Below are 25876 nucleotides of genomic sequence, written 5' to 3' on the forward strand. Positions count from 1 at the left end.
AGCCGAGTGGATACCACATCTCAAACCTAGTTTTTTTTAAAAGAGGTGAGCGTAAACACGCAAAGTGTAGTTTTTAGAAAAGCCTCGTAGGCTCTGAGTGTGTGTTCCTGTGTGGAGGGGGCACCTTGGAGCGGGGGGCACCTTGGAGGTGTAAACAGGGCCCAGTCAGTAGGCTCTGAGTTTATTCCTATGTGGAGGTGTAAACAGGGAGGCTCTGAGGCTGAGTCAGCTATCTGTGTGAACTGGATGAAAACTAGAATATGTGTTTACTAGTTAAGACCATTTATGATATAGTATAAGATAGTAAGGTGCACCTGTTATTGTTTTAAACCTGGACCCCATTTTAGAAGTATTGAAAGATGTAAATGTATGAGTTGCATTATCCTAGGAACTAACCATGACATAGAAATGTGAAAATATTTCTGCAGGTTAAAATATTGTTGAAAAACAACTAATTGATTAGGTATGTTTGAGAATAGCATTGTGTGACTGTGATATGAGAGTTGTGTGACTGTGATATGAGAGTTGTGTGACTGTGATATGAGAGTTGTGTGACTGTGGTATGAGAGTTGTGTGACTGTGATATGAGAGTTGTGTGACTGTGATATGAGAGTTGTGTGACTGTGATATGAGAGTTGTGACTGTGATATGAGAGTTGTGTGACTGTGATATGAGAGTTGTGTGACTGTGATATGAGAGTTGTGTGACAGTGTTATGAGAGTTGTGACTGTGATATGAGAGTTGTGTGACTGATATGAGAGTTGTGTGACTGTGATATGAGAGTTGTGTAACTGTGATATGAGAGTTGTGTGACTGTGGTATGAGAGTTGTGTGACTGTGATATGAGAGTTGTGTGACTGTGTTATGAGAGTTGTGACTGTGAAATGAGATTTGTGTGACTGATATGAGAGTTGTGTGACTGTGATATGAGAGTTGTGTGACTGGGGTATGAGAGTTGTGTGACTGTGATATGAGAGTTGTGTGACTGTGTTATGAGAGTTGTGACTGTGATATGAGAGTTGTGTGACTGTGATATGAGAGTTGTGTGACTGTGATATGAGAGTTATGTGACTGTGATATGAGAGTTGTGACTGTGATATGAGAGTTGTGACTGTGATATGAGAGTTGTGACTGTGATATGAGCGTTATGTGGGAAATGAGTCTTAATCTGTCGTCTGGATAGTAACATATAGGGATATGCTTAATCAGATGATTGTAATGTGGATAATAAGCGGGATGATATTTTAGAAAGCAGCAGAAGGTCTATAGTTCCTGGGAGGCTTGATTTTGCCGTGGTCTCTGGGAGATTAGAGAACCGTTGACGATCCGGTCATTGTCCGGGAAACAAAAGTTTATTTTTTGTTCTGCTGGGAGTATGTTTGGAGAGCTGCTTCGTAGCTATGGAGAATCCTTGAAAAAGCAAATGGAATGGTTGTTGTGACTACCTGAGAATTTAAAAAGCGACTGCCCCTAAAAACCAACAACTCCCTTTGAAAACGGGCGATGTGGCATCAGAAACATTTATTATAGTGTAAAAATGTACTACAAAGTGTAGCTAAATATAATAACTTTGGTCATACCTAGTCAGCACGTGATGTCAATGGACTTCGAATTATGGTCGATATCAGGTCTGTCTGTTGTGGCCGCTATTTCACCCTAAAAAGTCATCCCAAATTGGGCTGTGTATAACTATGTAAATGTCTCTCGGACAAGGTGACTTTTATCAATATACACTCTAAAAAGTAAAGGTTTCTGGAGTATCCTTTAGGGGTTCTTCAAATTGAAACTGTGGGGGAACCCATAAAAGTTATTTGAAGAACATTTTGTGGGTACCCCTATAAGTTCTCCGAAGAACCCCTTATCATGGTTCCTCAAAGAACCTTTTGGGGTTAATTTTTTTAACTCCCTGTCCACCCTGCCTAAAAAAATATTTTAATAACAATATTGATTTATAAAAATTCATTGTTTATTTAGTGGCACCACAAACGTCAATTAATATTTAAAAAACAATTTACCAAAGAAAACACATTACCAAATTGCAACATTTCTGCAGACATGTCAGACCATAATAAATAATACATTTACTTTGTATAGTGCTTTTCATGACATTTAAAAAATAAATAATGATGTACAATAAAAACATAAAAAATGAATCACAGGTCAACTAACAATATTGTAGACTTGATGCTAAATACAGATTTTTCAGCTTTAGTGTGTATATTGTATCCACTTAGTTATGTTAGGAAGTTTTCCATCTTTATGACCGGCCCTGGTAACTTCACCCCAACTTCTCTTATCGCCAGAACACAGTAACTTAACAACATAAGTGTTTTTCTGACATTTTGGGGAAATTGAAGGGCAAATAAAAATCCAGCCGTAGCAGAGCCCCTAGTCCCATGGGGACGTCCTCGAGGGCCTGGATGTTCTCCCCATCAAAGGCCAGCGGGATTTCACTCTCGTGGTGGAATGGATTTCCACCGATGTGCAGTAAAGGAGTGAAGAGCGGTGAAATCTGTGTCAACAAAAGTAAGAAAAGATTAATACACATACAATTAACAAAGAACATAAAAAATGTTCAGCTGTAGTTTTATATAAGCATGCCCACCTATGTTTAAGAAGAAACAGATGATTGGTGCATAGGCATACCATGTCACGGACATAAAGGCCACTTGGGTCCTCATTGAAGACGTTGGGCAAGAGCAGAATCGCTGCTGTGGTCTCCAGTCCTAGTAAAGTAAAGCAATGATCTTACTACACTTGCTAATTTTATTACAAAACACATTACTGAAAGGGAAGGAATAAGAGCAAACTCCTCTTCTGTATTGTCCTTCAGGGACTGTCAAAATAGCAGGATGATGTCCTCACCCCTGCCTCGCCTCTCTACCTCTGATAGTCCTTGAATTATCTTTTTGTCTATATCCATTCCATGGACTTGATTCATTTCTGACAAGATCTGAAAAGATAATTTGCACACATTTGTATGCTAATAGATTTAATTTTGTATTGACTGCTATGTAGGTTAAATGTACACTTCAAATGCAGCTGTCCTACAACATATCTGTACCTTCTTCTTGATCCCAATTGCATTGTGTTGAATTGAATGCAAAACATAAGAACATATTGGAGAAAGCACTAGCCAATACAGTACTGCCATACAGTAACAGTACTGCCATACAGTAACAGTACTGCCATACAGACCTAATATCACATTTCAAGATATCTTTGTACACAAATTGTTCAATATTTTATCAGGCTGACTTGAAAGACTATACGCAACATTTTGCTGCGTGGCAATACTGTGTTTGGATTCTGGAGGACATTTATACAAAAGAGGTAGTCTAGACACTGTATTAGTACCATTATCCATTTGAATCCCATCTACAGCTACCATCTAAGATATTAATTTCCCTCCACAAGGGGGCGGACATGTAACGTATCCAAAATGGGATAGTATTGTACATGTAACGTTTCCAAAATGGGATAGTATTGTACATGTAATGTTTCCAAAATGGGATAGTATTGTACATGTAACGTTTCCAAAATGGGATAGAATTGTACATGAAACGTTTCCAAAACGGGATAGTATTGTACATGTAACGTTTCCAAAACGGGATAGTATTGTCCATGTAACGTTTCCAAAATGGGATAGTGTTGTACATGTAACGTTTCCAAAATGGGATAGTATTGTACATGTAACGTTTTCAAAATGGGAAAGTATTGTACATGTAACGTTTCCAAAATGGGATAGTATTGTAAATGTAACGTTTCCAAAATGGGATAGTATTGTACATGTAACGTTTCCGAAATGGGATAGTATTGTACATGTAACGTTTCCAAAATAGGATAGTATTGTACATGTAACGTTATGCCCCCTTGTGAGTTAATAGTATTGCATGCTGTAGCAGGCTATATAAAGAGGAAGACCTCCATTGACGATTCAGTTCGTTGTAACATCTCGTCTGGACAGGTCACCGTCCTTAGTTAGTTAGTTAGTTAGTTAACGAAGCTAACGTTAGCTAGTTCATTATCACAAAAGTGAGAACTGCTCTAGATTGGAAACTTACATTAATGAGTGTAAAGCCATGTTGGCTTTATGGAAACGATACACAATATATGGGAAAGAATATAGTTGAGGAAATAATCCAAACCTAGTTGTGCCTAGTTAGGACATAACGTTAGCTAGCTAGCTAACGGTACTGTACTGTAGCTCATACAACGCCGACGGTCAAACCCGGCTTTCTAATATTTACGTTCATTAACTATAGTAACGTTATGGAAGATATTCACAGAAAACCATCATTGTCTTCGTTATTCATTATTAGTATGTTATATTATTATAATAAATTATTTCGATACATATTCAGAGCCAAACATCAACCCAACTTAACCTTTTTAACTGTTGTCGCATCCAAACTTGTCACCATCGTTTTCAGTTGTAATTGCGAAGTTCCCGGAAGAAGTCCAGCAACAACGGAGGTTCCTCGATGAACCCACCTTCTAACAAGTTCTTTGAATAACCTTTTGGGGCTGTTTTTCATTGACCAAGAACCCTACAGTTCTTAGGGGATCTGAGAACAACTCCAGTTGAACCCTTCATTTTTAGAGTGTAGTCGGCTCTATTTACTCTCAGATTCAAACATGATGATTAGCATCAACGATCAAGTCAGCTGCTGCTGCTCCAATACAGTATGAGGTGAGACGGTGAACTGATGTTGAACTGGGCAGTCAGCTGCTGCTGCTCCAATACAGTATGAGGTGAGATGGTGAACCGGGCAGTCAGCTGCTGCTGCTCCAATACAGAATGAGGTGAGACGGTGAACTGACGTTGAACTGGGCAGTTAGCTGCTGCGGCTCCAATACAGTATGACGTGAGACGGTGAACTGATGTTGAACTGGGCAGTCAGCTGCTGCTGCTCCAATACAGTATGAGGTGAGACGGTGAACTGATGTTGAACCGGGCAGTCAGCTGCTGCTGCTCCAATACAGTATGACGTGAGACGGTGAACTGATGTTGAACTGGGCAGTCAGCTGCTGCTGCTCCAATACAGTATGAGGTGAGACGGTGAACTGATGTTGAACTGGGCCCTTCCTCTGACACCGCCTGGTATAGAGGTCCTGGATGTCAGGAAGCTTGGCGCCAGTGATGTACTGGGCTGTACGCACTACCCCCTGTAGTGCCATGCGGTTGGAGTAAGAGCAGTTGCCATACCAGGCAGTGATGGAACCAGTCAGGATGCTCTCGATGGTGCAGCTGTAGGCCCTTTTGAGGATCTGAGGACCCATGCTAAATCTTTTCAGTCTCCTGAGGGGGAATAGGTTTTGTCGTGCCCTCTTCACGATTATCTTGGTGTGCTTAGACCATGATAGTTTGTTAGTGATGTGGACACCAAGCAACTTGAAGCTCTCAACCTGCTCCACTACAGCCCCGTCAATAAGAATGGGGGCGTGCTCTGTCTTCCTTTTCCTGTAGTCCACAATCATCTCCTTTGTCTTGGTCACGTTGAGGGAGAGGTTGTTTTCCTGGCACCACACGGCCAGGTCTCTGACCTCCTCCCTATAGGCTGTCTCATCGTTGTTGGTGATCAGGCCTACCACTGTTGTGGCATCGGCAAACTTAATGATGGTGTTGGAGTCATGCCTGGCCGTGCAGTCATGAGTGAACAGGGAGTTCAGGAGGGGGCTGAGCACGCACCCCTGAGGAGCCCCTGTGTTGAGGATCAGCGTGGCGGATGTGTTGTTACCTACCCTTAAAAACATGAGCTGGCGCACACCCAGAAAAATAGTTTGTGTGGAGGTGCTGACTAATGGCGAATAAACTATAAACTATCAAAATAAAGAAAGTCGCACACTCCATGTATAAACCCCTAGCAATTTAATGGGTATTTACCAATGTTTCGGCATAACTGTGCCTTCCTCAGGGAGATGTAATGAATACTTGAACCAGGTTATGTAGACAAACAGTGCAATTAGTGTAACCAATGACAATAGTGAGGGGTGTGTCATAATGATTAAGTTAATTAAAATGAATTAGTGAAACTGTTAAATTGTTTATGGCATATTAAATATATTACACTATTGTTATCATATAGAAACATCATGGAATATCTTACATTATATTAAATATATTACTCTATTGTTATCATATAAAAACATCATAGAATATTGTACATCATATTAAATATATTACGCTATTGTTATCATGGAATATTGTACATCATATTAAATATATTACTCTATTGTTATCAGATAGAAACATCATGGAATATTGTACATCATATTAAATATATGACTCTATTGTTATAAGATAGAAACATCATGGAATATTGTACATCATATTAAATATATTACTCTATTGTTATCATATAGAAACATCATGGAATATTGTACATCATATTAAATATATTACTCTATTGTTATCATATAGAAAGATCATGGAATATTGTACATCATATTAAATATATTACTCTATTGTTATCATATAGAAACATCATGGAATATTGTACATCATATTAGCATCAACATACATTATTGTTATATACAATTTCACATAATAAGGATATTTAATAGTTTCAAGTTCAGAATGTTACATGTTTCAACTTTATTACCCCACCAGAAACCAAAACATAAGCTCGTATAACGCCACTGTTTGTAAACAAGCACTGAATAGCCTCGACATATGGTTAAAACTATAATTTTGACCTGATGGATGGCCAGTGCTTGTATTTATAGTGTAGTCAATTCAAGGGGTAGTCCTGAGCTGGACTCAAACCTGGGTCCAGCAACTGTCAAGCCAACACTTTATAACTGTTACGCCAAGATGTCTGAACTTCTTGACGAGGTCGCTAGTTGTTGGGTTACGGGTGCTACAATATCTTTCTCTATGAATTTGAGTGGTTACATTTGTCCAGCCCCCATCCATCAGCTGTTTACCAAGCCAAATCTCAGTGCTGACAATTTTTTGCTATTTAAATCCTAGGTTACCCCTATAAAATAGCCGCACATCTATCAACCAATCTGCAGTTCATACAATAACAAAGCTGTCATTCCACCACTAGTTTGGTTATAAGATGATGATGAGGCTGGAGAAATGTAACTACTCTCAAATTCATAGACAGACCTACGGATGCAAGGACTGACCATCCATGATATCAACATTATAGTTTTAACCATGTTGAGTGTTTACAGTGTTTGTTTATCATTTAAATTGTTTCTAAACATTGGAGTAAAAAAAGCTTATTTGGGGTTCTGATGAGGTACAACAATTGAACTAAGCTCATGAGGCATGTTTTATATTCTTCAAGAATCAATGGCTATAAATAAATTATTTAAAAGTCCAAATATGGATGTAGCTATTGCATATTTCCCCTTTAACACATAAGTTCAACAACTGTAGAGTTTGTGCCTCTGTTTTTAAGACAATACTTACTAGTGTTAATCGGGGTCCGTTCATCGTTAGAACCATTGGATGCCTTAAGATGCGTTTGGGAAACCGAGACCAGATATCCAGTTTCCTCCTCTTCATCCTCTTCTTCCTCCAATGTGACAGTAATCTCCCCCTCCTCCTCTTTCACCCCAAAAACAGCATCCTCCTCTTTCTCTTCCTCTTCTTTAACAGTAACATCCTCCTCCTCTTTCACTCTGAACGCGTCTTCCTCTTCTTTCACTGTAACGTCTTTCTCTTCTTCTTTCACTGTAACAGCCTCACCCTTTACTTGTTTTTGTATTGTGACATCCTCTTCCTCCTCTTTCACGACAACGTTCAGCCACAGACCCTCTTTCTCCGTCCAGCAAACCTCTTCTTTAGCAGGAGAGTAGCTTAGTGAACTCATGGTCGGAGATGTTAGCTAGCTAGGCTAATACTAACTTAACCAGCTTGCTAGATGAATAATAACAACAACACCGTAAATATGAAATTAAATCTGATAACTAACTAGACGACAGAAGTGGGTTTAAAACACAGTGGTTAATATACACTAAAGCGTCTAAAGAGCTTTATTGGTTCGGCTATTTTGTCTAGCAAGCTACCGAGGTGGCTGAATAACTGTTGTTGCTGTTGAAATAAGCGTTCCGTCCACTACATTACACGTCACACCATCAGCATCGCCTTAAAGCCCCACATGATGTATTGTTACACCATGTAGGAGCAGTATAGACCTAGTCTGTTCATTATATACATCTACATGATGTATTGTTACACCATGTAGGAGCAGTATAGACCTAGTCGGTTCATTATATACATCTACATGATGTATTGTTACACCATGTAGGAGCAGTATAGACCTAGTCTGTTCATTATATACATCTACATGATGTATTGTTACTGTTGGCATGTGGACTAATTGAGTTGTGTTCTTACACTGGTACAGTCATTCCCTATGAGAGATGTATGACTGCGCATGTGCGAAAATAAATAAAGTTCATTTTCCCGGTTCTGGTTAAAACACCAATGATGAACATGTGTGTTTATTCCTCCGTTAAGTAAACCGGTATTCCTGTCCTGAAGATGTCAGCACCAACAGGTTATGGGCCCAGGAAGGAACATGGAAGCCGATGGAATAGATTATATTTCGACGGAGATGAAAAAAACTACGAGTTATGGGAGACAAAGTTTTTGGGGCACTTGCGTTTGCTTGGGCTAAAGGCCGCCATATTGAGCGTGGATGAAGATGAAGAAGACAGAGAGAAAAATGAAGAAGCCTACGCCGAATTGATACAGGTTTTGGATGATAAAAGTCTTTCCCTGATAATGAGAGAAGCAGCAGATGATGGGAGAAAAGCGTTGAAGATATTGAGGGAACATTATGCAGGTAAAGGGAAGCCACGTGTGATTAGCCTCTACACTGAACTAACTTCTCTTCAGAAAGCCGCTGACGAAAGTGTTACGGACTATATCATTCGTGCTGAGACGGCTATTACAGCACTGAGAAATGCTGAAGAGACTTTAAGTGACGGGCTGTTGATTGCAATGATTCTGAAAGGTTTGCCCGAATCATTTAAGCCGTTTGCCATCCACATAACGCAGAGTGACGAGCCGACAACTTTTGGCAAGTTCAAAACCAAGTTGAGGAGCTATGAAAGCACCGAGTAGTTTAGCGCCATTTCCACTGACGACAACGTGATGAAGGCAAGTAACATTAAAGTTAGCTGGCCAAGAGGGAGAGATAAAGGGACCGAGATAACCTGCTTCAACTGTGGCCAGAAAGGGCACAAGGCCCGGGAATGTACCGTTACTGGAGAGCGCAAAGAACGGAGACAGTGGTGTAGTTTTTGCAAGAGCTCCACTCATACTGACGCAAATTGCAGACGAAAAAGAAGAGACAATGTGAAACAAGCAACAGATGCTGAAAGCCACACATTTGCATTCAGAATAAGTGACTGTCAGGTTAGTGGACTGAAACAGAAAGGGCTGATGGTTGATACGGGAGCAACGTCACATATAGTCACGGACATCGGGAAGTTTAAGGAGTTTGACGAGACTTTCAAACCGGAAAAAAACATTCCGTGGAGCTGGCTGACGGAACAAGAACGAATGGTGTCGCGGAGAGGAGAGGTGCAGCGGAGGTTTAACTGAGAGACAACACGGGTCGTCGGGTAAAAACAACGCTGACGAAGGCGCTGTACGTGCCGTCGTTTCCACAGGACATTTTCTCTGTTAAAGCAGCGACAGCCAACGGAGCTTCAGTCAACTTTCGACAGGGGTGTAACAAGCTCATCCACAAGAACGGTACCACTTTTGACATCGAGGAGTACGATAGACTTTACTATCTTAACACTGTAAGTGATGAAAATGATGATGGATGTCATGGGTGCTATGATATTCACACATGGCACAAAATTCTTGGCCACTGTAATTTTGAGGATGTGTCAAAGTTAGAAAATGTGACAGAGGGAATGAAAATCACAGGTAAGATTGACAAATCTACCCTCAACTGTGAAATCTGCACTCAGGGAAAATTTGTTCAGAGCAGAAACAGAGAGCCTGATGAAAAGGCAAAAGCGGCTCTTGAGCTTGTGCACACTGATTTGGCTGGCCCTATTGAGCCAGAGGCGAAAGATGGGTTCAGATATACTCTAGCATTTACGGATGATTATTCAGGGGCAGTTTTTTGTGTATTTCCTAAAAGCAAAGAGTGATACTGTAAAAGCTACTGAGAAGTTTATTGCTGATGTGGCCCCTTATGGGAAAATAAAGTGTGTCAGGTCAGATAATGGCACAGAGTTCACAGCCAAAGAGTTCCAGTCACTGCTCAGTAAGAACGCCATAAGACATGAAACTTCAGCCCCTTACTCACCCCATCAAAATGGGACCGCTGAGAGAAATTGGAGAACACTGTTCGAAATGGCAAGATGCATGCTACTTCAAAGCAACCTACCAAAGAACTTGTGGACATATGCTGTAATGACTGCTGCAGTAATTCGCAATAGGTGTTACAATAAGCGTGTAGGACAGACTCCACACTACATGTTTACTGGGAGAAAGCCTGATCTTTCAAAGATGAAAGAATTTGGATCTGTTTGCTATGCATATAGACAGAACAAGAAAAAGTTAGACTCAAGATGTGAAAAGGGTATTTTTGTCGGGTATGATAAAAATAGTCCAGCATACCTAGTCTACTACCCAGACACTGGGAAAGTTCTTAAAAACAGATTAGTCAAGTGTGTTACAAAAGGTGTAGTCGAACACCAAACTCAGACAGATTTGGAAATCAGTGATGATCTTCATGGGGAGAGATTTGAAAACCCCATGCCGAAAGCCAAGATGGCAGATCAAAACTCAGAAGAGACACAAGATGTGCAAATCGAGACTTCAGATGGTCAGAGTCCACGCTATCCAGACAGAGCGAGGAAGAAACCCCAGTACTTAAAAGACTATGAGTGTAAAGTGATGACCAGATACCACCTAGTGTTGACTACTGCTACAGAGTAATGTGCAATGCACCACATTTTTTAAAACATTTTAGTCACTTAGCAGACGCTCTTATCCAGAGCGACTTACAGTAATGAATGCACACATTTCATTTCATGCATATTTTTTTTTTTTTTTTTTCTTGTACTGGCCCCCCGTGGGAATCGAACCCACAACCCTGGCGTTACACACACCATGCTGGCGTTGCAAACACCATGCTCTACCAACTGAGCCACAGGGAAGGCACCACAAACCTTCAAAGAAGCAATGATTTCACCAAAATCAGAGATTTGGGGTACTGCTATGAAGGAGGAGATGGATTCCCTTAGGGAAAATGATACATTCACATTAACCACACTGCCAGAGGGTAAAAATGCAGTGGGGGGCAGGTGGGTCTATGCGGTCAAAAACAATTCAGATGAGACTGAGACATACAAGGCAAGATATGTTGCAAAGGGGTATAGTCAAGTGGCAGGAATAGACTATAAGGAGACTTTTTCTCCAACTGCAAATATGACATCAGTACGCTGTTTGATGCAGCTAGCAGCTCAGTTTGACTTAGAGTTACATCAGACGGATGTCAAAACAGCATATCTACATGCTCCTATTGACTGTGAAGTGTACATGGAGCAACCAGAGGGTTTTGAAGTCAGGTCAGATACAGGTGAGCAACTAGTCTGCAAACTGAACAAGTCACTGTACGGCCTGAAACAGTCAGGAAGGAACTGGAACAAAATGTTGCATGATCACCTTAGTGAAAATGGTTTTACACAGAACCCAGCTGATCACTGTGTTTATAACAAACAAACTGCAACAGAAAGGATCATTTTGATAATTTGGGTCGATGATCTAATTATCGCTGCTAGTGATAGTGACTCACTCACAAGTGTTAAAGAAATGTTAAGTGAAAAATTTAAGATGAAAGATCTTGGGAGGCTTGGACATTTCCTAGGCATTGATTTTACACAAAGTGAAGGGAAAATAAAGATGAACCAAACAAGGTACATAACCAAGATACTGGAAAGGTTTGGTATGTCAGACTGTAAAACAAGGTCAACACCATGTGAACAAAAACTAAACTTTGATGGTGATGGTGAACTTATTGATTCAAAAAGGTATCGTGAAGTGATAGGCTGTGATGACATGTACAAGATCGGATATCAGTTGGATTGTCAGCAAGCTGTCACAATACCTATCAGAACCAAAAGAGCAACACTGGATAAAAGCTAAACATGTGTTGAGGTACTTGAAGGGAACAATGAATCAGGAGTTGTGTTACAAAAAGGGGGTGGAAAAACTCAACCTCGTAGCATATAGTGATGCTGACTGGGCAGCAGATCAAAGTGACAGACGAAGCATAACAGGGTATTGTTTTAGTTTAACTAAATGTGGACCTGTCATTTCATGGAGGTCTAAGAAGCAGCCAACAGTAGCTTTATCTACATGTGAAGCAGAGTACATGGCACTGGCTGCTACTACACAAGAAAGTTTGTACCTTGTACAGTTATTGGGCGAGATGGATAATGAGTGCCAATATACACCAGTAACAATCTTTGAAGATAACCAAGGTGCAATTGCTCTGTCAAAGAACCCAGTATGTCGTCAGAGATGTAAACATGTCGACATCAGATATCATTTAATTCGATCTGCACTCAGTGATGGTAAAATAAGTATTGAATATTGTCCAACGGCAGACATGGCTGCAGATGTTTTGACTAAACCTGTAACGAAGTTCAAAAATGAAAAATTCTTGGGTTACATGTTTGGAATATATTATATATTATATTATATATTATAGACCTAGTCTGTTCATTATATACATCTACATGATGTATTGTTACACCATGTAGGAGCAGTATAGACCTAGTCTGTTCATTATATACATCTACATGATGTATTGTTACACCACGTAGGAGCAGTATAGACCTAGTCTGTTCATTATATACATCTACATGATGTATTGTTACACCATGTAGGAGCAGTATAGACCTACAGTAACTGGCTACTTATTTAGATTTAGTTTGACTGAATGAAACTGCCTTAAATGTGCTGTAGTAAACATTTTTTATTCACACTAATCAACCAACACATTCAGGTCTTTGTATGTCTCAATATAATAGTATTATTTAATTAAATCCATGTAAAATAATCTTTGTCTGAAAATAAAATCTGATCCTCAACTGCGTTTCCCTCCAGTCAGCAGACGGCGATGTGCGTCTTTCAGGCGATGCTGCCAGCGTGACGTATAATCTAGTGGACGGTTCTTCATAAACAGCTCGTCAACCACCTCGGTAGCTTGCTAGCCAACATAGCCGAAAGATTCAAGCTATTTATACGCTTTCGGTCTATATTACCTACTGTGTTTTAGACACACTTCTGTCGTATCTACTTGTTAACCTATTTAATTTAATATTACGTTATTGTTTATTAGTCAGCTATAGTAGCTGGCTGGTTAAGTTACCATTAGCCTGGTCGCTAATGATAGCTAGCTAACATCCCCGAACATGAGCTCCCTAAACTACTCCCCTCCTGTTAAAGAAGAGGAGGTCTGCTGGACGCAGAAAGAAGCTCTGGGGCTGAACATTGTCGTGAAAGAGGAGAAGGAAGAGGAGGATGTTACAGTAAAACAAGAAGTAAAGGGTGAGGCTGTTACAGTGAAAGAAGAAGAGAAAGACGTTTCAGTGAAAGAAGAGGAAGAAGAGGATGATGCTGTTTTTGGAGTGAAGAAGGAAGGAGAGATTACTGTCACATTGAAAGATGAAGAGGAGGAGACAGGAGATCTGATTAACACCAGTAAGTACCGCCTTCAATTCGTTTTTAACTTTGGATATTCAGAGTTGGCTCGTCAATACCTCTTCAACGGAGGGCCCTGGGATGATGACTGATATGTCTAGAATCAGACGGCGTAGAGAACAAGCTACCCCTTGTTTTCTCCGTTCCGTTTCCAAAAAGTGACTTAACATATATATTTGAGAAGGGTCTGTCTGCTGACCGCAGACTGGGGGCCACGGCATGTAGTGATTTTAATGTAGTGATGTTTTACTACACACCGTGCCCCCCAATAGAGCCATGTGAGAGTTGGGTTGGCTACACCAAAGATTATGGATATACTGACAAGATGTCTCTCTGCCCTAACAAGGGGAGTCGTTGTCCACAAAGCAGCACTGTGGGTTGTCTCGCTCCCACCTATCCTGTCTTTGGATTGGTGGATACATCTTATTATTGTAATCTATTGTTTATATTCTATGAGGGTTGTTGAAGTCAACCGCCTGTATTCAATGGAGAGAGATGCTAAGCTACTAGCATGAATATGCATAGCGATCTGGAGACAAACCCTATAGTGTTTTTATCAAAGTTGTCGGTATGTCACGTGTCCACATAACTGAAGAATTACAAAACTTCTGTTGGATCAAGTAAACCTCACTTAGCAAATAAGCCATTCATTTTGTTGTTGACCAAATTCAACACTTTCCACATTGTGTTGATAATTGTTTCCACTTGGATACAACCTACTGTAACCTACTGGCATGACCTAGAGAGATACAACCTACTGTAACCTACTGGCATGACCTAGAGAGTTACAACCTACTGTAACCTACTGGCATGACCTAGAGAGTTACAACCTACTGTAGCCTACTGGCATGACCTAGAGAGTTACAACCTATTGTAACCTACTGGCATGACCTAGAGAGATCCACCTACTGTAACCTACTGGCATGACCTAGAGAGTTACAACCTACTGTAGCCTACTGGCATGACCTAGAGAGTTACAACCTACTGTAGCCTACTGGCATGACCTAGAGAGATACAACCTACTGTAACCTACTGGCATGACCTAGAGAGTTACAACCTACTGTAACCTACTGGCATGACCTAGAGAGATGCAACCTACTGTAGCCTACTGGCATGACCTAGAGAGATGTTGCCTACTGGCATGACCTAGAGAGTTACAACCTACTGTAACCTACTGGCATGACCTAGAGAGATACAACCTACTGTAGCCTACTGGCATGACCTAGAGAGATACAACCTACTGTAACCTACTGGCATGACCTAGAGAGATACAACCTACTGGCATCACCTAGAGAGATACAACCTACTGTAACCTACTGGCATGAACTAGAGAGTTACAACCTACTGTAACCTACTGGCATGACCTAGAGAGTTACAACCTACTGTAACCTACTGGCATGACCTAGAGAGTTACCACCTACTGTAGCCTACTGGCATGACCTAGAGAGATACAACCTACTGTAGCCTACTGGCATGACCTAGAGAGATCCACCTACTGTAACCTACTGGCATGACCTAGAGAGTTACAACCTACTGTAGCCTACTGGCATGATCTAGAGAGATACAACCTACTGTAGCCTACTGGTATGACCTAGAGAGATACAACCTACTGTAACCTACTGGCATGACCTAGAGAGTTACAACCTACTGTAACCTAATGGCATGACCTAGAGAGATACAACCTACTGTAGCCTACTGGCATGACCTAGAGAGATACAACCTACTGTAATCTACTGGCATGACCTAGAGAGATACAACCTACTGTAACCTACTGGCATGACCTAGAGAGTTACAACCTACTGTAGCTTACTGGCATGACCTAGAGATCCAACCTACTGTAGCCTACTGGCATGACCTAGAGATATATATATATATATATATATATATATATATAGATATATAGATATATAGATATATAGATATATAGATATAGATATAGATAGATTGATAGATAGATAGATGTATAAATATCTATCTATCTAAGTATTTCTAAACTTTTTTTCTCTCACTTTTATGGTGTATTGTGATGTCTTTATGAGGTATTGTCTGAATATTGATAATTGAAAAAAATATATATATATTATAATAACCAAATGTGTAAAAAGGGAAGGGGTCTGAGTGCATGTATGTTGTATGTTCTAGGTGGATTTATAAAAAAATTGTATTTTCTTTCTACCAATTGATTGGTTGAAATTTTATGACGTGTATTTGTTCATATAGACACACCCCATGTGTTTAATAAAATCAACTGTATGTGCAGAACTTGAACTGAACTGATGCTTCAAGCGTTTGAATAAATAGTTAACACACACAAATGACTTGAGGAAGCCAGAGGTCAATATAACCAGAAGAAAATAACCAATTCCCCACCTGCTGCTGGCCTTCGTTAATTCTGACGTTATGTTCCTGAAGATTCCGGTAAAATAGGCAAACTTTTTCCATTTCCGTTTGAAGTGCCAATTTATCTGACCATTTCTACTGATCTGCGTGCCAGTTATGAATGAGTTACAACACCTGTTTGGCTCCGCCACTTCCTGGGTCGGTGAAGTGAGGTATTACATTTAAGGATTAAATCATTTAAGGAATATATCCGAGTCTCACGCTCATCACCTGTGGAATGCGGGGCTTCCAGCGAGGTGTGGATTTAACCTGTTAGGGCTAGGGGGCAGTATTGACACGGCTGGATAAAAAACATACCCGATTTAATCTGGTTACCACTCCTACCCAGTAACTAGAATATGCATATACTTATTACATATGGATAGAAAACACCCTAAATTTTCTAAAACTGTTTGAATGGTGTCTGTGAGTATAACAGAACTCAAATGGCAGGTCAAAACCTGAGAGATTCCTTTACAGGAAGTGGCCTGTCTGACCATTTCTTGAACTTCTTTTCCATCTCTATCATTTACTAAGGATCTCTGCTCTAACGTGACACTTCCCACGTCGTCCATAGGCGCTCAGAGCCCGGGAAAAAACTGAATGTCGTCATTCCAGCCCCAGGCTGAAACACATTATCGCCTTTCTCAAGTGGCCGATCAAGGGACACTGGGCTTATGCGCGTGACCCGACCGCCCCCGCCTTTGGGATTTTTTCCTCTGTTTGCCGAAAAGGAGATTCCCTGTCGGAATATTATCGCTTTTCTACGAGAAAAATGGCGTAAAAATTGATTTTAAACAGCGGTTGACATGCTTCGAAAGTACGGTAATGGAATATTTAGAATTTTATTGTCACGAATTGCGCCATGCGCGCGACACTTCTTTACTATTTCGGATAGTGTCTGGAACGCATCGAACAAAACGCCGCTATTCGGATATAACGATGGATTATTTTGGACCAAACCAACATTTGTTATTGAAGTAGCAGTCCTGGGTGTGCATTCTGACGAAGACAACAAAAGGTAATCAAACTTTTATAATAGTAAATATGATTATGGTGAGTGCTAAACTTGCCGGGTGTCTAAATAGCGAGCCCGTGATGCCTGGGCTATGTACTTAGAATATTGCAAAATGTGCTTTCACCAAAAAAGCTATTTTAAAATCGGACATATCGAGTGCATAGAGGAGGTCTGTATCTATAATTCTTAAAATAATTGTTATGCTTTTTTGTGAACGTTTATCGTGAGTAATTTAGTAAAATGTTAGCGAATTCCCCGGAAGTTTGCGGGGGTATGCTAGTTCTGAACGTCACATGCTAATGTAAAAAGCTGGTTTTTGATATAAATATGAACTTGATTGAACAAAACATGCATGTATTGTATAACATAATGTCCTAGGGTTGTCATCTGATGAAGATCATCAAAGGTGAGTGCTGCATTTAGCTGTCTTCTGGGTTTTGGTGACATTATATGCTGGCTTGAAAAATGGGTGTCTGATTATTTCTGGCTTGGTACTCTGCTGACATAATCTAATGTTTTGCTTTCGTTGTAAAGCCTTTTTGAAATCGGACAGTGTGTTTAGATTAACGAGAGTCTTGTCTTTAAATAGCTGTAAAATAGTCATATGTTTGAGAAATTGAAGTAATAGGATTTTTAAGGTTTTGAAAATCGCGCCACAGGCTGCCAGTGGCTGTTACGTAGGTGGGACGAATTCGTCCCACCTAGCCCATAGAGGTTAATAGTATGTTGTACCTAGTTTCCCTTCCTTCAGGGAACAGTAGTTATAGTCATAACATGTGGATTTAATAGTATGTTGTACCTAGTTTCCCTCCTTCAGGGAACAGTAGTTATAGTCATAACATTTGGATTTAATAGTATGTTGTACCTAGTTTCCCTCCTTCAGGGAACAGTAGTTATAGTCATAACATGAGGATTTAATAGTATGTTGTACCTAGTTTCCCTCCTTCAGGGAACAGTAGTTATAGTCATAACGTTACGCTTGTCATATGATGAACTTCAACTTAAATACTGGATCTTGCTGTCGGACAGTTTTTTGTATTCAGATCTCTGAAATGCACTTTAACTACGTAACATTTAGTGTCTCCTTATATTACGCTGGGAAAACAGTTTTCATGGGCACAGAAATCCTAAATCATTTCAGTTTACTAAATCCAATGGTTCTAACCGAGAGTCACCTTAACTTTATTGACAACACCCAAATGGATACTGTCATTAATGCGGTTCTTCAATAATTACACTTAATACTTAATACTGTAGCTGTTTAGTTACAGTCACATGTTCAACTATCATCAGCTGATCCAGGAAATCATTTTCTGCATGCCAGTCAAATGACAAACATCACGACATGCAACAACAACCAAAGTGCTTCTTCATTCATTACTTTGGTGAAGACAGTTATGCCGTGCTCCACGTTGGATCCAACATCCCTAACAAATCGCTATTTATAATGTGCTATTGTCTACTTGATTTACAGTAGGGTCTCGTTAGTCCGTTTGGAAACGGAGATACTTAGCTCATAATGTGTAGAGAACTGTTCCTTGATGGATAGGCTATTGTACAACACACAGAGATATTTTCTTTTATTCAGGACATTTAGAATGACAACACATTACAGAGTAGCCTAGTGGGATTATTCACAAAATTATCTGGTGATCAGGTTATGAACTGTCATGACAAAGACATTAAATGATTTATAGTCCTAGGTCTATGTTGTTGTTAGGTGAAGTTATGGGTCCTACAGTAGGTCTATGTTATTGTTAGGTGAGATTATAGACAATTTTGGCATACACTTAGTGGACAAAACCTCATTGGCAGGCTGATGTCAGGATGATGGAAAACTAGCCAATGAGCATTTTACTGGTTGAAGTCGTTTTTAAATATAAAGTAGTACATTTGACAATAACACAAACATTACATTAACCTGTTAGGGCTAGGGGGCAGTATTGACATGGCCGGATAAAAAACGTACCCGATTTAATCTGGTTACTACTCCTGCCCAGTAACTAGAATATGCATATAATTATTGGCTTTGGATAGAAAACACCCTAAAGTTTCTAAAACTGTTTGAATGGTGTCTGTGAGTATAACAGAACTCATATGGCAGGCCAAAACCTGAGAAGATTCCATGCAGGAAGTGGCCTGTCTGACAAGTTGTGTTTCATCTTGGCTCTTTTTATTGAAGACTGAGGATCTTTGCTATAACGTGACACTTCCTACGGCTCCCATAGGCTCTCAGAGCCCGAGAAAAAGCTGAATGATATCGAGGCAGCCTCTGGCTGAAACACATTATCGCTTTTGGCAAGTGGCCGATCAGAGTACTATGGGCTTAGGCGCGTGCCCGAGTCGACCCCATGCTTTATTTTCTTTCGTCTGTTTACCTAAACGCAGATTCCCGGTCGGAATATTATCGCTTTTTTATGAGAAAAATGGCATAAAAATTGATTTTAAACAGCGGTTGACATGCTTCGAAGTACGGTAATGGAATATTTAGATTTTTTTTGTCACGAATTGCGCCATGCTCGTCACCCTTATTTACCCTTTCGGATAGTGTCTTGAACGCACGAACAAAACGCCGCTATTTGGATATAACGATGGATTATTTGGGACCAAACCAACATTTGTTATTGAAGTAGAAGTCCTGGGAGTGCATTCTGACGAAGACAGCAAAGGTAATAACATTTTTCTTATAGTAAATCTGACTTTGGTGAGTGCTAAACTTGCTGGGTGTCTAAATAGCTAGCCCTGTGATGCCGGGCTATCTACTGAGAATATTGCAAAATGTGCTTTCACCGAAAAGCTATTTTAAAATCGGACATATCGAGTGCATAGAGGAGTTCTGTATCTATAATTCTTAAAATAATTGTTATGCTTTTTGTGAACGTTTATCGTGAGTAATTTAGTAAATTCACCGGCAGTGTTCGGTGGGAATGCTAGTCACATGCTAGTCACATGCTAATGTAAAAAGCTGTTTTTTGATATAAATATGAACTTGATTGAACAAAACATGCATGTATTGTATAACATAATGTCCTAGGGTTGTCATCTGATGAAGATCATCAAAGGTTAGTGCTACATTTAGCTGTGGTTTGGGTTTAGGTGACATTATATGCTAGCTTGAAAAATGGGTGTCTGATTATTTCTGGCTGGGTACTCTGCTGACATAATCTAATGTTTTGCTTTCGTTGTAAAGCCTTTTTGAAATCGGACAGCATGGTTAGTATAACGAGAGTCTTGTCTTTAAAATGGTGTAAAATAGTCATATGTTTGAGAAATTGAAGTAATAGCATTTCTAAGGTATTTGAATAACGCGCCACAGGATTCCACTGGCTGTTACGTAGGTGGGACGATTTGGTGCCACCTACCCTAGAGAGGTTAAATCAGGGCATTCAAACGAGCCTTACAATTATAATCCAAAGTAGTGTCAAATGATAATAATAATCATAATCAACCTGGAAATGGAGGCTATTTTTGCTGTCAGCCTATGAGAACTCCCCTGAGTTTCCCCCACGGTGGTGAATTAGTGAATAGACACAGAGCTTAATGTGAGTTTCCTTGAGTAGCACTCCTGATCTAGTGCTGTAATATTCAGAATACATTGTGAAAACTAATCTTTGCTCACCATTTTTTAAATATATATATTTTTTCACCCCTTTTTTCTCCCCAATTGGTACTTACAGTCTTGTCTCATCGCTGCAACTCCCATACGGACTCTGGAGAGGCGAAGGTCGAGAGCCATGCGTCCTCCGAAACACAACCCAACCCAGCCGCGCTGCTTCTTGACACAATGCCCATCCAACCCGGAAGCCAGCAGCACCAATGTGTCGGAGGAAACACGTACACCTGGTGACCTGGTCAGCGTGCACTGCGCCCGGCCCGCCACAGGAGTCGCTAGTGCGCGATGAGACAAGGATATCCCTGCCGGCCAAACCCTCCCCTAACCCGGACGACGGTGGGCCAATTGTGCGTCGCCCCATGGGCCTCCCGGTTGCGGCTGGCTGCAACAGAGCTTTGACTCGAACCCAGAATCTCTAATGGCACAGCTTAGGCCACTTGCTCACCATTTTTGCTCCAGGCAGATATACTACATCCATAACTAGCGGTTTCTGCATGAGCAGGGAGGTGTTTCTGCAATCAAATTGTGTGTGCATCGCCCTTGTCGCAATTTTAGCAAACACAGAAAGGTGCCTATATTTGAGAACAAAAGTCGCCTGGCACACTGCTTAGGAGTTCAACACCTTTTACTTATATCTAGTTACTACTAATGTGAAAATAGGACTAAATATGACTATTGTTGCTCACTTGACTGTCTTAAGACAATTGTCAAGTAATTTTAACATTCATTACAGACGTCAATTGTTGTACAGTATCATGGCTACGCTGTTTGCATCACCTTTTTCAGTGGATTTCTGCTGTTGTGAGCCTTTAACTATCTGTCTGACTTGTTCACACAGGAGAGAGACGTGACTATCATGGATCCTCTGGGGAGCCTCAACATCATGATGCTAACGAGTCAGAGAAGAGTCTGTCCAGATTCTATCACCTCAAGAAACACCAGCAGAGACCCACAGGGAAGAAATCTATCTGCTGCTCTGACTGTGGAAAACATTGCAAATCTTCATCAGAACTTAAAATACACCAGCGAACACACACAATAGAGAAATCTCACCACTGTTTTGATTGTGGGAAGAGTTACTTAAGATTAAAATCACTAAAAGTACACCAGAGAATTCACACTGGAGAGAAACCTTACAGCTGTGATCAATGTGGGAAGAGTTTTACTACATCTAGCTATCCGATTATACACCAGAGAACACATACAGGAGAGAAACCGTACAGCTGTACTCAATGTGGGAAGAGTTTTACTCAGTCAAGCAACCTGTTATCACACCAGAGGACACACACAGGAGAGAAATCTTTTAGTTGTAATCAATGTGTGAAAAGTTTTATTACATCTAGTGAACTGACTGTACACCAGAGAACACACACAGGAGAGAAATCTTATAGCTTTGATCAATGTGGGAAGAATTAAATTGTATCTTGCCATCTGACTAGACACCAGCGAGTACACAGGAGAGAAACCATTCCACTGTTCAGATTGTGGAAAAAGATTCTCATCTTCACAGAATATGAAGAAGCACCAGAAAACACACACAGGAGAGAAATCTTATAGCTGTAATCAATGTGGGAAGAGTTTTACTCGGCCAGACGCCTGATATTACACCAGAGAACACACACAGGAGAGAAACCTTATAGCTGTACTCAATGTGGGAAGAGTTTTTCTACATCTCGAGATCTCACTAAACACCAGAGAACTCATACAGGAGAGAAACCATATAGCTGTACTCAATGTGGGAAGAGTTTTTCTACGTCTAGCTATCTCACTAAACACCAGAGAACACACACAGGAGAGAAATAATGTAGCTGTAGTCAATGTGGGACAATATTTTCTTGGCTCACCAGCCTAGTATCACATCAGAGAACACACACAGGAGAGAAATCTTATAGCTGTGATCAATGTGGTAAGAGTTTTGCTGCATCTGGCTCTCTGACTCTACACCAGAGAATACACACAGGAGAGAAATCTTATAGCTGTGATCAGTGTGACAAGAGATTCTCCGATAAAAGACATCTGATCAAACATCAGAAAATACATGAAGGAGTTGTTTCATGATATCAATGATATAATGTCACAATGTAGAATGTTTTAACATTGTAGTAGGAGTATTTTAATGATGTCACAATGTAGAACCCTAAACATTTGTCCCCTGTTCTATTGATTTCAACATGATATGGATATTAGCCTCAGGGAAAATCCAGGCTCTGAAATGGAAGAGTACTATTTATGAGATTTAACAAAAAGTGACTAACAAAAATAGTGTTTTGTTACACTTACCACATTGATGACCAACTTGAATCAAAATGCAACACTTCAATATGTAGCTAGCTGTTTTCTACAAGTTGTCCTCTAACCAGTGATGTACACATTATTCCCAGATTCTGTGTGGTTTTTGAGCTGTTAGTTTTAACAGGACGTGCAACCTCATCTCCCTTCTGTCACACAAATGATTTCAACATGATATCGATGAGTTATGACAAATAAGTGTTATGTTCCTTTGTTTAGCGACCCCTACATTTTAATTCATCACTCCAAAATGTAGCTGACTGTCTTCTGCAGGTTGTCCTCTAACCAGTGAGGTAAAATATATCTCTCATTTCCATGTGTTTTTTGTTGTTGTGTTAGTTTCAACAGCACGTACAACCTGATTTCCCCCCGAATGGATATCAGTGATTTATTGCTACTCGTTAAAACAAGTGTTTTTGGTGCTTGTGCAGTTTATAAGGTGCTTGTTTAAAAAATTACCAGTAATATGATTGTTGTGGCAGATGTTTGTGTTCATAGCACATTTTATGTTTAGGTTTTCAGTATATTACAAACTGTGTTTTGACATTGGGGATATCCCATCTAGCACCATGTAATTGAAAAGACTTCGAAAATAAGACTATGCAACCAAATATTTCATATTTACATTTCATGTAAGATTTAGTAATCATAATTATTTATGTAACCAACTGACAATTTTTCGGTACAATTATATTGACATTGTTACCCTGCTTTTAGAATATCAGGGTTCATTCTCAGATGTGCCAACCCAAATGTACTAGAGCATGACATTGGGGACTGGGCCCCGATCCAACAACATGCCTATCTAGTGAACCCTGAAAAGAGAGATAAGCTCTGCAGTGAGGTGGAAAGTTACTACGGATATTGCAGGAGTTTCCTCTTGAAATCAGACATGTCCGTGGTAAGGACAACTTGGTTGCTGTTTGTCTCAAGGGTGGGCAGTCAAAAAGTGTTGTGTTTTGCGTTTAGCCAGTGCTTTGCCATGGATCTTTATTTATTTTGACTGCACATTTTTCTGTATTGGAGATGAGTTTTGTTTGGGCTCGTTCCAAGGGGACGAGAGTTCTAGAAACAAAACAAAAAACATTGTAGAAAAATGTATATATTAAGAATTACATTTTTTTTAATGTTTTTTTAATTTTTATTGTCAGCCAAAAATATAGGATGTATTTGTTGTCTTAAAGAAGAAGGTGTTAGAGGCTTGCTTGGAGATTAGTTTTGTTTGGGCTCGTTCCAAGGGGGTTGAGAGTTCTTGAAGATATTGAGTTTTAGGATTCTATAGAAAGAAAAGGGAGAGAAAACAATACGATTGTATATTATTATTTAGAAATGTTTTTTTTTTCTTGTTTTAATTGTTGACAGCCAGTAGACACCATGTTTATATTGGTGAAGGTGAAGCATTGTAGATGATTATAATGTGAAATGGAAGTTGTTTTCTGCTGGTGGTGAGTAAAATTGTCCATAAAAAATATAGCATATATTTGTTGTCTTAAGGGGGAAGGTGTTACAGGCTTTGGTTTTTCCATTTATGTTTTGAGGTTGGACTTTAGCCCATATAGCTCGTTAGCACGTCTAGCTCGTTAGCACGTCTAGCTCGTTACCACGTATAGCTCGTTAGCACGTAGGACGCACTGATTGGTGTCACCTCGTTAGTCAGTATGTGTTACACCTGTGCTGGGTTGTCCATCTCGTTAGTGGGAAGGTGTTTCACCTGAGCTGGTCCAGGTTCTATTTAAGAGTGTCTGGCCCAGTGCTCCAGTTGTTTTGATACATGTGGAGAGTCAACACCTTCAGTTGCTCCACCTTTTTGGTTTGCGTCCTGTCTTTAAGTTTGGTGTGTTTTTTTTCTTTTGTTTTCCTCTTCTTGGGCAGATTTAGTGGGTCTCATGGTGGGTGTCTTTTAGGTCCCAGTTGTTGTTACTAGTCAACTTTCAGTGGACACCCCATAGTGTCTTTCAGAGCCCCTCCTAAAACCCACCTGTTTAGTTGTGGTTGTTGTCAGTGACTCTATGTTAGTTCCCTCTTCTATTTGAGCAACATTTTAGATTTTTCTTGCTGGGGAATGTGTAGTAAAACAAGCTGGTATTTTGGGTTGGATATTGCATCCAATTAATATTTTAATTATTGGCATTTCCTTAGAATGCTCATTTGTCTTTCAGTTGTTAGTCTTCTGGTTTTTATCCTCTTATGTTTGTTGTGTATTAACGTCTTCCCTGTGGCTCAGTTGGTAGAGCATGGTGTTTTTAATGCCAGCATGGCGTGTGCAACGCCAGGGTTGTGGGTTCGATTCCCACGGGGGGCCAGTACAAAAAAAAATATGCATTAAATGTATGCATTTAAGTTGCTCTGAATAAGAGCGTCTGCTAAATGACTAAAATGTAAATGTACTAAATATTTCTGTATATTTTCATTGTTTTTTTTCCCTGTGAAGCCATTACGTTGCATCCATGTCTGAAATGTGCTGTATAAATAAAGCTTTATTTGAACATATTGTAAAACAAATTAACCCGATGACTGACCAATCAACAGACCATGTCCATCTTAGTATGAAAACAGTATCAATCCCACTTTCCCAGCCTGCTGAAGGCGTGGTGGAGTAGTAAACACCACCCCCGGCTCTACCAGGGGCTTGAGGTGGTCTCCCACAGCTCTGCTTATGTCCTGTTCTGTGGCCTTGCTGTTCCATTTCTTGACTGTCCCTGCAACACAGAAACACATTTAGTCATATTATATAAAATACTCAAAGTAATTGATATGGAGCATCTATGGCCTCAGTTACACCTGGCACCTAAATGTGACTTCTGTCATCTGATCACTCCAATCTGCATTAGGTCTGGATGCACAAAAGTCACAATGTGCTGCATTAGGTTTAGATCTG

General features: G+C 40.1%; 1 protein-coding gene across 1 annotated transcript in view; it reads right to left on the bottom strand.

The window, feature by feature from the left end:
- Nucleotides 1-25876, bottom strand: part of LOC123738803 (zinc finger protein OZF-like) — a 53329-nt gene that overhangs the window by 21893 nt on the left and 5560 nt on the right. The gene's annotated exons all lie outside the window — the stretch shown is intronic.

Source organism: Salmo salar, chromosome ssa02 (assembly GCF_905237065.1).
Source record: "Salmo salar chromosome ssa02, Ssal_v3.1, whole genome shotgun sequence".
Taxonomy (NCBI): Eukaryota; Metazoa; Chordata; class Actinopteri; order Salmoniformes; family Salmonidae; genus Salmo; species Salmo salar.